Here is a 16,602-nt window from a genome sequence, read left to right as displayed (position 1 = left end):
TTACACATGTGTTTATCATAAATGGTGGGACCTTTCTGGCTGGAGTGATTAAGACGCGGCTCCTCTCCTGCCCTCTCACTTTCTCTCTGTCTTCAGTCTGGTCCATAGCATTTTTCATAGTGTGTCAGGGCTGCAAGGATGTGTAGAGCTCACCTAGTCCCATCCGTTATCAGATGCTTGCAGCCCCTCACCTATGTTCCCGAGTGCTCTGCATTTGGCATTGTCTTTATTCTAAATTTATTCTGTCTTTCCAGGGGTTCTGGAAGAGCTGAATAAAGATGCTGCTCTTCCGGGTTGGATATAGAATCTGCAGTCTAGTGAGGCAGCCCTCATTATTTATTTAAAGCCCCCTGATGCTCGAAAGCATCAGGAAACCGGTACAGCCCTCCATGTCACACAGCCAATTTGAGGCTAGGCCCTTCTGAATGAGACAGCAAGGGGCCGGTCTAGGTGGGTCACTGGGGAGAAGTGTCAAGCTATTTGTAGCAACGTTAGGCATTGGTGACTTTTGTCCCCCTTGTGACTGCTCTGGGCTGCAGTTGTGGTGCCTGTGCTGGGCTGGACTGCAGGTGGCTGTGTTAGGAGTCATGCTTTGCCTCTTGCCCGTTGCTCGGTTGGAAGGCTCTTCGGCTCTGTTCAAGGCCCTGGGGTTCTCTGTTCATCCCCTTTTCCCAAACCCATTCTCAGAGGACAACTTTGCCTCTTGGTTGAGAGAGCAGAGGCTAGCTGGGGGGTGCTAAGCCATGTCACTCTCCCCTCCTGCCCTCTGTCCCCAGGCCAGGCTGTCTGCCTTTCTTCTCAGGTTGTTTCTGTCTCAGGGGGTACGGGGCCCCATCTTCCCGGCGTCAGCATTCCCAGCTCTCCATTCCTCCCTTTGACCTCTCCCCTCCTGGTGGGCCGGTAGTCAGAGACTCTCTCTGACCCTGGCCAGCCATCCTTTGCTCTCACCTCCCCTTTCAGACATTGTCCCCTTCCACTCAGCGTTATACCTCTTCGCATTCCCTGTCTCATAGCTCTGTTTCCCCAGGAACCCCTGAGTTCTCTTGGTAAAACTTGAGCATATTCCTTTGGGTCCATCCTCTTCGTTAGCATCTGAGTCATTCACACAGTGCTGATTTTTCTCCCTTTCATCTATTCAATAAATATTCATTGAGGGTTTGTGTCAGGCCTTCTTTTCGGCTTTGGAAACAATGGCGAACAAGGCATGCATGGTCCCTACCCTCAGGGGCTTACTGCCACCGGGGCTGATCTCCCAAGATGCAGGATGGGACCCTCTGCCCCCTTGGGGCCACTCCCAGGACCTCGTGTCTTCACTTCGCTCCTTTCTGCTGCTGATTCACCAGCCTCTACCCCTAGTCACTTCTTTCCAGGTCTCCCTCCAAGCTCACACCTCTGTTACCACAGTGTAATTCCCACTTGAAATGCCCATATCCCTCCCCACATCCCCTCACTCCCTTTTCTTCCTTCCTGTACCTACTCATCACTGGGCATCTGGCTCACTTCCAACCACGTGTGAGTTCTTCCTAGACCCATCCTATTGCAAAGTGACCTTTCCCTCCTGGGAACCCACGGCTTAGAGGAAAAGCCATGCACAGTAGTCTTGCATGATTTTGAGTGAAATCTTAGGTCGTCCTGTCCCTTCTCAAAGATGTGGGTCCTGTTTCCCAAACCTGACTTTGAACTTATTCCAAGAAGTAGCTCTTATGTGTCACCAGTCTTTTTAAAAAATTTTTTCCTTTATTTATTTACTTATTTATTTTTATTTCTGGCTGCATCTGGTCTTAGTTGCAGCATGTGGGATCTCTCATTGCGGCGCGTGGGCTTTTCTCTAGTTGTGGCACACAGGCTTCTCTCTAGTTGTGGCGTGCAGGTTTTTTCTTCTCTCGTTGAGGTGCGTGAGCTCAGTAGTTGTGGCGCTCGGGCTTAGTTGCCCCGTGACATGTGGGATCTTAGTTCCCTGACCAGGGATCGAACCTGCATCCCCTGCGTTGGAAGGCGGATTCTTTACCGTTGGACCACCAGGGAAGTCCCCTGTGTTACCAGTCTCCATTGTCTGTGGAAACACAACATGGGACTAGGGTTGGAGAAGATAGCAACCAACCGTGTGTCAGATGACGCTTGGTGAGTGTGTCTTCATTCCAGGCACAGGCTCTCGAGAGATGTCACAGACCAAGGGAAAGGTCGTTGATCTGCATCGACAGCCTCCTCTGGACCAAGCCCTGGGCTGGGCTTTCCATTTTTTACCTCATGCAATCTTTCGCCCACTCTCTGAGGGAGAGGCTGATATACCCATTTTATAGATAAAGAAACTGAGGCTCAGTGAGCTTAAGGGACTTGTCCCAGATCATACAGCTGTTAAGAGAGAGCCTGAGATGAAAACCCAGACCTACTGACTCCAGGATGCATCCTTTCCCTGTCAGATCACATTGCCTAGGATTCTAGTGGTCCACAAGCATTTACTCTCCACCTCCTGGACTCAGGAAAGCTGGCTTTTGAGGAACGCTGTATGGTGGAGGCTCAATGTTCTCCCTGTTTCCAGGATAAGGACAGCCCTATGGGGAAGAGAACCTTGGCTGAAGGTCCGTGTAGTCATGAAGCTGGGTCAGCCTTGGTCTGGCTGTTGGGACTTATCCTCCTGTCTGAATTCTTCCCCAAAATCAAGTTCCCAAGGGACCATGGTTGCCTTCAGATAAGGAAATACTTGGTCCTGGAGATAAGTCAGTTTCTTAATTTTAAAAAAAAATTTTAGAGCAGGTTTAGGTTTACAGAACAGTTAAGCAGGAAGTACAGAGTGTTCCCATTTACCCCCTCACACTTCCGCCACCAAAATCTCCCCTATTATTAACATCTGGCATTAGTGTGGTACATTTGTTACAATTGAAGAACAAATATTGATATATTATCATTAACTAAAGTCCATAGTTTATAGCAGGGTTCACTCTTCGTGTTGTATAGTTCTATGGGCTTTACAAGAGCATCGTGTCATGTATCCATCATTTAAGTATCACACACAATAGGTTCACTACCCTAAAACTCTCCTGTGGTCCATGATTCATTTCCCCTCCCCAGCCCCTGGCAACCATTGATCTTTTTTACTGTCTTCACAGTTTTGCCTTTTCCAGAATGTTGTTATAGCTGGAATCATACAGTGTGTAGCCTTCTCAGATTGGCTTCTTTCACTTAGCAATGTGTATTTAAGGTTCTTCCATGTCTTTTCGTGGCTTGATTGCTTATTTCTTTTTATCACTGAATAATACTTCATCGTATGGCTCTACCATAGTTTATCTATTCAGCTATTGAAGGACATTGTATTCGTGTCTAAGGGCTGCTGTGGCAAAGTACCACAAACTGTGATTTCAAACAATAGAAATGTATTGTCTCGTGGTTCTGAAGGCTGGAAGCCTAAAATCAAGGTCTCGGGGGACTCTGCTCCCTCTGCAACCTGTAGGGGAATCCTTCTTCCCTGTTCTCAGCTTTTGGTGGTTTGCTGGCATCCCTTGGCTTGCCACTGCATCACTCCAATCTTCTGTCCTCACATGGCGTCCTCCCTGTGTGTCTGTCTTCACAAGGCCTTCTTCTTACAAGAACACCAGCCATATTGGATTAGGGGCCCATCCTATTCCAGTACGACCTCATCTTGACTTAACTAGTTACATCTGCAATGACCCTATTTCCAAATAAGGTCACATTCTAAGGTACTTGGGGGTTAGGAATTCAACCTGTTCTTTTGGGGGGGTGTGGGTGGACATAACTCAACCCACAGTAGACATCTTAGTTGCTTTCTAGTTTGGGCAATTATGAATAAACTGCTAAAAACATTTGTGTGCAGGTTTTGCATGGACATAAGCTTTCAACCCTTTTGCATAAATGCCTAGGTGCACAATTGCTGCATCGCATGGTAAGAGGATGTTTAGCTTTGTAAGAAACAGCCAAACTGTCTTCCAGGTGGCAGTACCAAGGGAGATTAAGTTCTTTTCATTTCATATTAGACTGGCCTCCACTGCTTAGCTCCTGCCCCAGGGTCTCTTGGACTTGTCAGTGCACACTCACCTACTCTGTGTGCTTTCTCGAGTGTGTCTATGTATGTGTGTGTACACACAAGTGTGTGCATCTATATGTCTTCTGCTCTAAACTATACCAGCAACTGATGATGGTATAATTCTCACCGGATAGCTACTTAGCCTATAGTGAGCATACTTCACTTGTAACTTGTCATTGGTCAGAGGCCAATTGCCACATTGACTACAGAACTGACGCCTTGATTTTCTGACCAGCGTGCTCATGCCTTCACAGCGTCTCAAAAGCAGTTTGTCACAGTGACTCTCTATGGTGCCCACCCGGAGCCCCCAGTGACCCTCACCTCTTTGGGCATCCAAGCCCTTTTCTGTTTTGGTTTCCCAGAAACCTTGCTAATGCCTTCTCTTTCCCCATGTGTCATTTGCAAGCTGGCCCTGGTCTTTCGGGCCTCCTTTCAGGCCTTCAGGACTCTGTTTTCCACGTGAGTCTCTACACTTTGAACCATACGTGTGCGTTCAACCTTCAGCCTCTCCTGGCTGGTCACCTCTACATCCTGCTTTCTTAGGCCTGTCACTCGCCCTCCCTGGCTGAGCCGGCAGCTCTGTCCTGGGGTCCCTCACAGCACATCGTTCTCATTGGGCTGTTGATACCCCATCTGTGTTGGTTCCCTCCAACCCCCTTTTCTCCTTTATTCCTCAGTCAGTCAGCAAACATCCATTGAGCTCTTAGTAAGTGCCAGCTACTCTGACGTGGGCCCTGGGATGGGGTGAAGGACCCACCCTTCCTTACCTCTCTTTGGCTACATTGCAGCTGTTTGGAGGTCCTGTCCTCACTCTCTTTCCTCGGGGCAATTGCTTGATGCACTCCCCTTATCATACCAGCCTAAAAGGCGAGGACGTCCACAAAGATGACCAAAGCTGGAACCAGTAGGTCTGTGAACTGTGTCCCTTTAGCTGGGACCAGTGTTTCCTACATCAGGAGTGAGGGAGTGGCTTGTCTCTTCCTCCTCTTCTGGGCCAATCAGCCACGGACCCTGTCTTTTCTGGAGGAGGAAGTGCCAGGGCCGATTTACCAGCTGTGGTGGGGAGTATGGAGCCTGTGGACATAATGCAGTATTAATAGTGCATTGGCATGATATAGATTTCTGTCACCTTCTATACTAACAAACATTGCTTAGCGCAAGGTAATGATGGGTGTTTATTCCCAGCCACTTAGCTCAGCGTAACGGACTTGCAGATGAAATATGGAGAATGGGCTCCTTTGTCTGGGAGGCCACCCGCTCCGGAACCAGGAGCAGAGACAGCAGTCGTAGCTGCTGCTACTGAAGAATATACCTTTCTAGGTTTTTCTCTAGCACAAGTCCTGATGGACTTGCCTGATGGAAGGAATGGTCTCTGGTTACAGGGCTGGGCTAGGAGCTCTTCCTCTGGGAGTGGAGCTGAAGTGGAGGCTGGTTTACAGGGTGTGGGGGGATTGCTGTTTGCTCCCCTCTGGTTGGTTTAGGAGGGAGGCCTGGCTAAATGTGACATGAAGAGATTAGGACCAATGTGGGCGTGGGCCGTTCTGATATATCTCTTCCTTTATTCTGCTGGTTGGATCTTGATGGTCCCCATTAAGGGAACTATAGGTTGAATCTTGGTGAAGGTAATAGTGATATTTTGCCTTAGCCCTTTTCACCGATTGGGTATCTCCAGGCTCTGTCTGCCAGACAGTCTTTCATAGAACTTTTTTTTTTTTTTCGGTACACGGGCCTCTCACTGTTGTGGCCTCTCCCATTGCAGAGCACAGGCTCCGAATGCACAGGCTCAGTGGCCATGACTCACGGGCCCAGCCGCTCCGCGGCATGTGGGATCCTCCTGGACCGGGGCACGAACCCGCGTCCACTGCATCAGCAGGCGGACTCTCAACCACTGCGCCACCAGGGAAGCCCCATAGAACATTTTAAACAAACAAAAATTAGGATTGCTCGCCTTGGATTTTTCTTCAATCCTATTTTCAGATCTGGTTAGAATAAGTAGCAGACCCCTGAGAAGGCTGTGCTGTTAGGTTTGGTGAGCCCAAGGAGGAAAGGAGAGCTCAGACACATTACCAGTTTCTTTTCTTTCCAGACAAAGCTAAATGATTCCAGAATGCGTTATCTTGAAAGCCAAGGCAGTGAGTCCTGGGCCCACATGCTTGAGCTTGTCCTAAGGGTTTCAGTCCCTGGAGAGTAACCTCTGTGGTTACTGACTCCCAAATCCCTTAGATCTAGGCATAATCTAAGCATAGCATATTGCCATTTCTTTTCTCTATCCCAGGATTAAAAAAAATCATGTGATTGCATTTCCCCCAAATTATCTGAAACGCTAGAAATTGCTGAGCATGTACTTTGGAGCTGTAACCAAACTAGTCCAAAGGGACAGACTCTGGTCCATCTCCCTGAGCCAAGACAACCTGCCTTCCTATTGAGTCTCATGACCTCATATGTTCTGTGCTTCACCGCCATAATCACATACTCAGAGTTAGTAGCTGCATGCAGTCATGCTAATTAAGTAATTAGGTATAATTATGCTCACTGTAAATACACGGTAATTGGCTTAAAAATAGTATTTAGGGGGTAAGCATGTGCTCCGTGGTGGAGAAGGTGGTGAGGAATGATAAGACCCTCAGCCAGCCTGTAGTCATGTCATTTTGTGGGGGAACATGAACGCAAGGGAAGGTGCACCCAACAGCTGAAAGTGAGTGAGATGTGGAGTGTGTCCTTCCCTTCCTGTCCAGAGCCCTGGGAGCTGAAGGACTCTTTGTCTTCTTGGCATGTTTTGGCCTCAGTCTTGTCTCCAAGGAGTGGGAGGATTAATTTCCCTCCAGAGATCCTCTCCAGCTCAAGATTTCCCAGACCTTTACTCTTTTTTCCTTCAACTGGATTCAAGCATCTAAATTGGATGGGAGTTTTTAAGGGTGATCATTCTGAACCAGCTGAGAAATCCACACAGCGATCAGATAGGAATCAAAAGTTGGGCTTTCTTGCTAGACTTAAGAAAGTTGCTTAGAAGTAAAGCCAAAATGGGCTTCTTGATGCCTCTCCCAAGCTTTGAACTTGGGATGCACAGACAGGAGTTGGGTCTCAGAGCAGATGTTGTCTATCTGGTTGCATGGAGGGTCATGGTCTGCCTCATTTTTGCAAGTCAGAAAGCTTAGGAGCTCCTTGGAAAACCACAGAGGCAGGAAGAGTCTCCCTTTTCTGCATTAGCCCTACCTGGAAGAGAATATGATGGGAGATGATGGACTCTGCCCACCTCACCCATCAGGTAAATCACTCACTTCTCACAGGGAGGGACCAAGCACACAGGTTGGGGGAAGAGCTGGGGGTTATTTCCTGTGTCTCTGAGGAGAAAGAAATTCCTGTTTTATGGGCAGAGGCTAAAAGACAGGAAAAAAGAACCCCCTCACCATCCTTAGAGACAGCAAGGGGTGCTATTGTTAGTAGCAGTCCCTATTAGTATTCTCTTTCCAGAAGCCCTTTCCAGGAGAAAATGGTCATCATCTCCATTTCCTCTGAATGAGCACATGAGTCATACTCCAGATGGGAGATGTGCCTAAGAGCTGGGAAGTTCTCCTTCTCATTGTGCTGTCTTCTTAATGGTCAGTAATTAAAAACCCAAGCTCTACTCACCTGTTAGCCAAGAAACCCTGGGTGCAACTGCCCTTCTGTCTTCTCCCCAACTGCCTTTAACACAGGATTTCCCAAATGGTGCTCTGGGAGTTTTTCAGAAAAAAAAGTTCCATGGTCAAATAAGTTTGGGAAAACCCGGATTGAATATGTTTTTTGTTTTACTGTGGGATTCTGAGAGCTTCTAATGGTAAAGGTCATTGCAGTTTTGTAGGAGAACACTTGGGTCTGCAGCATTTCCCAAATTTATTGGACCCCCGAACTTGATTTTTGAGGTACACTTATTAGCATCTCTCTGTGGACACAGATGTTCAGTGGATCGCATTCTGGGCTGTTCTGGGGGTTTGGGGTTCTGTTTTTGCCTCCCCAGCAGATGTGATAACTCATGTGACAGAGTGCCCAGATGGGCCTGAACCTGTTTGGCATGTGTTCTGTCCCATTTCTTCCCAAGCATCTGGGAGGGACAGGAAGTGGCTGAATTCCGTGGGAATGTCCCAAGTCGGGGTGGTGGCATTCTTCAGGATTTCTGGCAGAGCACTAAGTGCCCTTCATGCAAGTGGATCAGGGGTCTTTGTTGGTTATTCTCTGCCTAGAAGCTCTTGCAGATGCCTCTAACACTTCCTAAACCCCCAGATCCAGAGATGCTGGTCATGGCCAAATTTCACTGCATTCCTTGTTTCCAGGCAGATCTGCCACTTAGGATTGGAATCTCAGGGAGCTGTCTCTAAGGAGAAACGCACAATCCAAGATGCAAGCTGCTGCCCCCAAGCCACTGTTTCCAAACCATTGGGTGGAAGGTCAGAGCACCTCTTTATTTCAAGAAGGGGATCCCTTTTCATTAGAAAAGAAAGCAAGATGAGTATGGGTGGTCCTAGACCCTGGTCCCAGCCTACTGACTCAGCAGCCACATGACTGTGGGCAAGGCATCCACCATCTCTAAACTTGAGATAAGAAAATGTGACCACCTTAGCTGGTATTTTTTGAGATGACGTGGCATGAGAATTTGAAAGGGCTCTGTCACCTTGCCAAAGTGGCATATACATGACCATCCTTGCCTTGACAACGACATTCTTACAACGATAGTTACAATTCCTGCCTCAAATATGCTGTTGGAGGAAACCAGATTGATGGTGTCAAAAATAGAGGTTTGCAAAGCTTGAAGTTATTTCTGAAAAGATAAGAATATTTCCCTCCAATGATTTCTTTCCCCCAACTCTAAGAAATAGCAGTTTATCACCCAGATCCGCAGCCACAGAGATGCTCTTGGGAGTCAGGACTGTAATATGTTGGTTGTCAGGAAACGATCAATGCAGATGAGCAGAGTGCTCAGGCCAATTTCCTTTTGGGTTTATGAGACTGCAAAGCTGTGGGTGCAACTAGGGGATGGTGGAGAGATTCATGGTGAGATTCTTGTGTTGGTTTTATAGTCTTTGTTTATTCCCCCTTGTCAGGAAACATTATTTTGTTGAAACTGCAGTGCCCCTGCTCCCCCATATACCTGCCCAAGTGCATCACTTGAGTTACTTGTATGTCTGTGCCCATACGGTTAGGGCTTTAATGCCTGGCTGCTCAAGTGGCCTCCTTTTTCCCTTGTTCTTTTTTTTTTTTTTTTTTTGGCAGTATGCGGGCCTCTCACTGTTGTGGCCTCTCCCGTTGTGGAGCACAGGCTCCGGACGCGCAGGCTCAGAGGCCATGGCTCACGGGCCCAGCCGCTCCGCGGCATGTGGGATCCTCCCAGACCGGGGCATGAACCCGTGTCCCCTGCATCAGCAGGCGGACTCTCAACCACTGTGCCACCAGGGAAGCCCATTTTCCTTGTTCTTATACATAAGTGCACAGCCCCTTCATTCTTCCTCAGCAGACGTACACGTGGGACTTTTAGACACAAATGTACATGTTTATGGGTCTTGTTTATATTTGTGCACATAGCTCATGTTTTGGGCACTGATCGTATCAGTTCAGATCTTTTGGCTGAAAGTACTAGGCAGTCGTGACTCACTTGGGCTTAAACAAGAAGGCAATTGGTCATCACATAACTCAAGTAAATAGGTAGGGAAGGCTCCTGGTTAAGTACATTAGGACTCTAGTTCTGCTTTTCTGAGGTTCTCTTGCCTCTGCCTTTCTGTGTTTGGCTTTACCACCACGCTGGCTCCCCTCATGATTACGGAATGGTTGCAGGAGCTCCAGGCATCACAACCAAACACATGGCCCAGGGACAGCACAGAATTGTCTGTTCTTGTGGGTTGATTGAAATTGAGAAAACCTTTTCCCAAGTTCCCCAGCAGCCTTTCCCTCCTGTCTCATTGGCCAGAATTATGTCATCTGTTTATTCTTAAGCCAGTCACCCATAAAGAAAATGGAACTAAAACAAACACCTAGGCTCCTCCAGATACTCCCCTGGGCTTGGGGCTGCAGCTCACTTCCCCTGAGGCATAAGGCTGCCCGGAGGGGTGTGAATACCCTCCACAGAATCAGAGTCTGTTAGCAAGAAAGGAAGTGAGAAATGACACTGCCCACCACCCCAGTTCTTCTACGAGGGTCAACTCCTGCTCTGCTAGGAGTACGCAGAGGCCTCTTGGGGTAGAAGTGGCAGGAGGAAGATGAGAACATTGATCTCATGCAAATTTTACTTCTCCTCTATCTCTGCTGAGGGAAAGCAAGCTGGTAATTTGTGGTCGTTGTCAGTACTGTTCTGGTCTGGGAAATTGTCCTGCTAATTTTCAAGGCTATACTTAATATGCCCAAGCAAAGACAAATTTCTTCATGTGGTTTTAGCTGGATCCGGTTATCTTGGTTGAGCAAGCTGTGTGAACTCCTGGGAGCTGCTGTATGATCCTTTGGAAGCATCGTTTCTGGAGAGTAGGTCGGGGCAGGGGCTGGTGAAGAGAAAGAAAGGGGCAGAGTAGTGAAGAGAGGAGAAATCACATTTACTCAGTACCTCTCAATACCTACTCAGGGCCGGGGACTGAGCTTTAAGCAGGTGAAAATAATAATAAAATCGTACACAGCGGAATGCTTACTGTTGGCATTGAAAACTCTTTAAATATGATAAATTGTTTAATCCTTACAAAAACCATAGGTGCTATTACTTCCCCCATTTGGTAGATGGGGAAACCGAGGCACTGGGGAGATTAAGTCATTTCCTGTAGTCTCAGAGCTAGGCAATGACAGAACTGCGGTACAACGGAGCCCACCACCTCTCTTCCCCTCATCAGTCCTTCTGTCTATGTTAAATCCACTTGTCATGTAAGTGTTATGGTCCCCATTTCACAGATTGGGAAACTCAGACTCATGGAAGTTAAGGAACTTGTCCAAGGTCACTCGCTGGTCAGTGATGGAGTCAGGATTCAAACTCAGGGATTTAGGAACATGCCTCTTGCCCTGGCCCAGGCTGTGTCCTCTCACTATTAGCTGACCTCTACTTCACCTGCACCCCACCTTCCGGGAGACTGAGGATGAGCTTGGTGATTGTCAGACAGATGCTGGCTTGGATGGCCCATGGTGCCCACCATCGAGTCAGCAGAAGGGAGTCCCTTTCTAGCACTTTCGCGGCTCCCATGTAGGTAGCCCCCTCCTCACTCCTACCTCAGAAGGTCATCTAGAACTTCAGATGCCTGGAAGGCAGGCCTCCCAGAGTGGGGTCCAAAATCGATGGGCAGTGCAGGGGATGCAGCAGCTACACTGGGAGGAAGAGAATGAGAGTCCTTGGGGTCAAATTGGCTTCTTTCTTGGCCAAACTTCCTTTTCTCCTGTCCCTGGTGGCTGTGTAGCTTAATTTGTCACCCAGATTGTAGCCAGCCGGGCCTCTCACCAGGCACTGTGTTAGCTTCCGTCCCCAGACCTAGAATTGCTGGTGACACAGCAACTCTTCGCATTGGATTCTGCTAAGTCGGGTGGCCCTAATGCCACTGGTAATGAAGAAGTGTTGGGACTAACCTCCTAATGGCTCATTGATTGGTTGAATTATGCTCAGTGTAATTCTGAAAATAGATTTTAAATATGTGCTTGGGGATTTGTGGGGATTTGTTACTTAGGAGGGTTAACTCAGTTGTGGCTGGTTTGACAAAGATATCAACGCCAGTAACCTGGGTTGGGGCCATACTGTTTGTCTCGGGGAGACCCCCCAGGACCAGGACAGCTTGCCAGAGGGCAGAGCAGGCAGGTGTGGAAAGGTCCCCTTCCTTTCATACACAGCCCTTGGTAGGTCATCTGAGGAGGTCATCTGGTTGACCCAACCATTGCAAACCTCTCAATGTGCCCAAGGTGGGGAGAAGATGCACATATATTCTAGATTCTCCCTTTTACTTCCTCTGAAGCCAGGGAGCACAGAAGTTACCCTCTTTATAATCCAAGTTTTTGCATTTCCTAGAGCTGCCACTCAGGGGAAGAACCAAAGGGAAGCATTCTCAGAGGATCAGCTTTGCAGCCTCTTGGCATATTCCAGCATCGTCTGGTCTGCTTGGCATCTTTGATCCCAGGCCTAAAGCAGGGAGGTATATGAAGGGTTCCTGTTCTGGGCCTGGGCTTCTAATACCCATACATCTTTTTTGGTGAATGCCAGATTAATTTGGAAACATTAGAAAAGCTACATGGAAACTTTGTCAGTGAGAGCCAATGCCCCATCAAGAGGGAACAAGTTTGAAAAATGATGGTGCATCTATATAATGGAATATTATGTAGTCATTGAAAATAATAAAGTAGATCAATATGTATTGATGTTAAAAAAAAAAAAAGAAAAGCTAATGTAGGTCCCTCTGTGAGGAAGCAGCCAGCCACAGATGGGGCACAGAGACCTCCCAACACACCTAAAATCACCTGTCGTATGTATTTCTTTCTCTCTAGCCTATCAAGGACCTAAAATCCTTCCATTTTTGATGCACGGTGGGTCCGAAACAAAAGAATAATATCATAAATGAGCTTCCATGGGGCAAAATGGGAAGGTTCCGTAAGAACATATTTCTGAGGGGAAATTAGTCAACGGTCTTTTTTGCAGAGCTTTGATTCCACTGCTCCATTGTAACCTGTCTGAAAAAGCTATATTTCCTGATACCTTTCCCTGGGGTAATTTATACCCAGCCCACTGTGAGAAAAAAACATATCCTCAGGGAAGGGAGAAGTAAAAAACAAAACCTGGAAGAAAAGAAAAAAAAACGACATGCTACTCTAATAAAGAAATTACTGACGTTCTACATTATGAACTGGATTAATTTTTAATGACTGAGAAAGGAGTTGATTTATAATGCATCCTTCTGTGCTGCAGAGCCTGTCCCCAGCTAATAAATAAATGACAGGTCTCTTGTATTAAAAGTATCCGTCATTTCACATTGCTGGAACGCAAAGGGTGAGAGGCAGTGAGTGAGAGGCCCCTGGGAGCAGGCGTGCCCTGCTGGGCCCAGTTGGCCACAGCAGTTGGCCTAGTTCTGAAACTAGAGTTAAGCTCATTCCTTTCTCTTGGTCTCAGCAAAATGACCCAAATAGCTCCAGCTCTTGTGGTCCAGGAGAAAGTTCATAGGAAGAGGTGCTGGAACACTTAGGAATACTTAGCCATGCGAGTTCAGATTCCTGGTCCTTAAGCAAAACTCTATGTGGCTTCTCCCCACATGTGCTGACCATGTACCATGGGAGCTACGTGTTCAGTAGTTGGTCCTTTGTTGATAGTGATGTGACTCACAGCTCTTGTTCACCTCTCTTTGCTTCTTAATAAAATAAAATAAAATAAAATAAAATAAAATAAAATGACACCTAATATTTAACTCCAAAGTAGTATATGCTCACTGCAAATATTTTAGGAAAAATCTAGAAAAGTACAAAGAAGAAAATAGAAATTACCATCAATACCGTCCCCGGTGATGAATCTATGAACACGTTGGTGCGCTGCCTTCCAGTGGTTTTTTTCCCTTTTTTTTCCCTAGATTTATAACAAATCAGACAGACAGACATGCCTATGCCAATACATACACGTGTATTATGCAAAAATGAGATCACATTCTGCATACGGTCTTATAATCTGAATTTGTTGTTTAACAGTACATCATTGACATTTATTTCATCTCATTAAAAATAATGCAGCAATTTTTAGTGGCTACGTATGCGTGGCCAGGGCCCTTTTCACGTTGGTGCCCTTGTAGAGCTGGCAATCAGTCAATCAAAATGCACTGCTTCGTTCTCTATCACAATGCCAACTCCAGAGTAAACACAGTGCAGGAGAAAAATGAGGACGGAAGATGGTTTTTGCACAGAACTCATAATTATGGAGCAACTACTGTGCTGTAGAGGCACCGCCGTGAGGCTGAGAGAGAGGAACAGAGCGGCGTGTGATCCAGGCATAAGGCACGTATCGGGGATGCTGTCACAGAAACCTTACAAGGAAAGGGCCAGGTGTGCTCAGAGAGTGCCAGCTTGTTTAAATTAGGGGAGCAGAGGCTTGCCACGGAGGAGGGAGGGTTTGAGCTTCCTAGAAAGCTAAGGAGGATTTAGGTGGGCAGAGGTGGAAGGTCAGGCCCCTCCAGGCCACAGCAGCAGTAGCTGGATGCAGACAGGGGCCTTTGAAGGGACAGGGATGGAGGTCATGGGTGACTGGAGAAGGGTCCCTGGGTAGAGGAAGCATCCTGTTGACCTATTACATAGGACAGGTTTTTGTCCTGGCTATTGTAAATAGTGCTGCTATGAACACTGGGGTGCATGTGTTTTTTGGAATTACGGTTTTCTCTGGGTATATGCTCAGTAGTGGGATTGCTGGGTCATATGTTAGTTCTTACATAGGATAGGTTTTTGAAACAGCAATGATGCATTTATTCACAGAATTTGCACTTAAGTCATTCCAATCTTTGTTTCCCGCACTTGTCATTGTTATCAGTTTCTCAGAAGTAGGGAGTGGCTTGAGAAGTAAAGAAACTACTCATTTTATCATCAAAAAGGTCAAACAGAGTAGGTGATTCTCTCTGAATTTAGGGACAGTTTCAAGCAGACACAGAAAGCCCCCTGTCCCAGAAAGGAGAGAGATGAAACAGTCACTGCATATAGCTTTCAGCACAAGGAAGGTTATTTAGAAAATGACAGAGATTTAGCAATTGCTGACAGCAGGTTTGACTCCTTCTGATTTATTTATATTGTCTTCCTAGGCTTATAAAAATGGAAGTTTTTGCCCGGATTTTAAGACTAGCATTTCTGTCCTTCCACATACGAATTTATTTCTTGATTTGTTTTGTGCATTTCTAAACATACATAGACCAATACTTTTTGCTTAAAAAAAAAAAAAAAAGAAGGAAATTCTCTGGAGCTGGTGAGAAGAGGAATCAGAGTCCGTGTTTCTGTGAAGAGTCAGCTCCTGTGTTGCAGGATGTGCCAGGCAGAGTCCCAGAAGTATTCGTTCTTGAAGCACCTGGGAGAGTATGCATGTTTGCCATGTTGAAAAGTGGCAAAACCTGTGATCAAGTCATAGCTGGCCTTGGTTTTATAACTAGTCAATTGCAATATAATCCTCACTTACATTTTTACTTTCAAATTTTGGACCCCAAATCATTCTAGGAATAGGACTTGGCTGAAAGCAAAATTTTCCTTTCCTGTTCTTTCTCTTTCAACTTAACTTCCTGATAGAACATTGAATTTTTTTTTAATCTAAAAAAGACCGAAGAGATCCATTAAGACCAGCCTCTTCATTCTACAGATGAGGAAACTGAGGGCCAGAGTCATAATTCTGTGAAATAAAGCCACAGGATTTTTTGGAGGCAGGAGGGGGACTCTGTCCAATGGCTCTTCTCTCTTGATGTTTCTCACTTCTCCTGAGCCTATAAGTGGAAATGCAGTCTTTTCATTTCCCTCACAGAAGTTGATTTTGTCTGGGTCATTTAATAAAGAATGTCTGACAAAAGTGAACTGTCTGACTTAGGTGCAGTAATTGCTACAGAAATTGGTTTCAGTGACTTTGGGGAATTCTGCAGTTGAACTCAGAAGTCATCCTTATCAAGTATGGTTTGTTCCAACAATTCCACAGATTTAAAGCACCTCAAATATCACCATTTCTCTTTGGAGTGATTCTTTGTTATTTTAGTAAATTTTCAAGGGGCGCTGCCACACTGCCTCGTCGGATTCCTGGTGAAATACAGTGTCACTATCTTAATATTTTCTCTAGTTTCTTGAAGTCAGGCACTGCTAAGAGTGCTTGCACATGATCTGAAATGTCATTTGCACACAATAGATCTTTTTGAGAAGACTGTCTGAGTTCCTAATGGCATTAAAGAGGAAACCAACGTGCGGCTAGGCATCTATTTGATTCCCATGCAGCTTTCATGTTACTTAATGCATCCGTTCACAAAGGGAATTCGTTTCTACTCCTCAGCTTCTAAATGGCCTCACATGATTTGCAGTTGACAAACAGCACACTGGGATGCTTCTTTATTGTTTCTGTGGAAAGCTGGTTGTGTTAGCGTCACCGAGCGTATGGCTTTGTATCTTTAGGTATTCCATTGACAAACACTGGCTGATGGCCCACTGTGTGCAGAACCCATGCTAGGCAAGCACCATGTTTCCATTGCACATCTCCATTGCCTGGTTAAACTCTGACCCAAAGGAAGATGGTGTTCATGATTTTTAAGCATCCTATCACTCTAGAGTTGACAGTGGAATTTCAGAAGACCTTCATTCCTATAAGATAATGGTTCTCAAGGGTGGTCACCAGACCACCAGCATCAGCATCACCTGGAAACTTGTTAGACATGCAAATCCTCGAGATTTTTTTCCCCAGACCCACTGAATCAGAAACTCTAGGGGCAGAGCTCAGCGATTTGTGTTTAATAAGCCCTCCAAGTGATTCTGATACACACCCAAGTTTGAGAAGCACTAAGTAAGATATTTATGGCTGCCTTTTTTCCTTCCATCTAAAATATTTGGGGCTTCCCTGGTGGTCCAGTGGTTAAGACTCTGCGCTTCCACTGCAG

General features: G+C 46.3%; 1 protein-coding gene across 5 annotated transcripts in view; it reads left to right on the top strand.

Moving 5' to 3' along the window:
- Positions 1-16,602, top strand: part of NTRK3 (neurotrophic receptor tyrosine kinase 3) — a 372,854-nt gene that overhangs the window by 228,441 nt on the left and 127,811 nt on the right. The window lies entirely within an intron of this gene.

Source organism: Lagenorhynchus albirostris, chromosome 1, assembly GCF_949774975.1.
Source record: "Lagenorhynchus albirostris chromosome 1, mLagAlb1.1, whole genome shotgun sequence".
In the NCBI taxonomy this organism is placed as follows: Eukaryota; Metazoa; Chordata; class Mammalia; order Artiodactyla; family Delphinidae; genus Lagenorhynchus; species Lagenorhynchus albirostris.
Note: the sequence above shows the minus strand (reverse complement) of the source record. Positions and strands in the feature narration are given on the sequence as shown.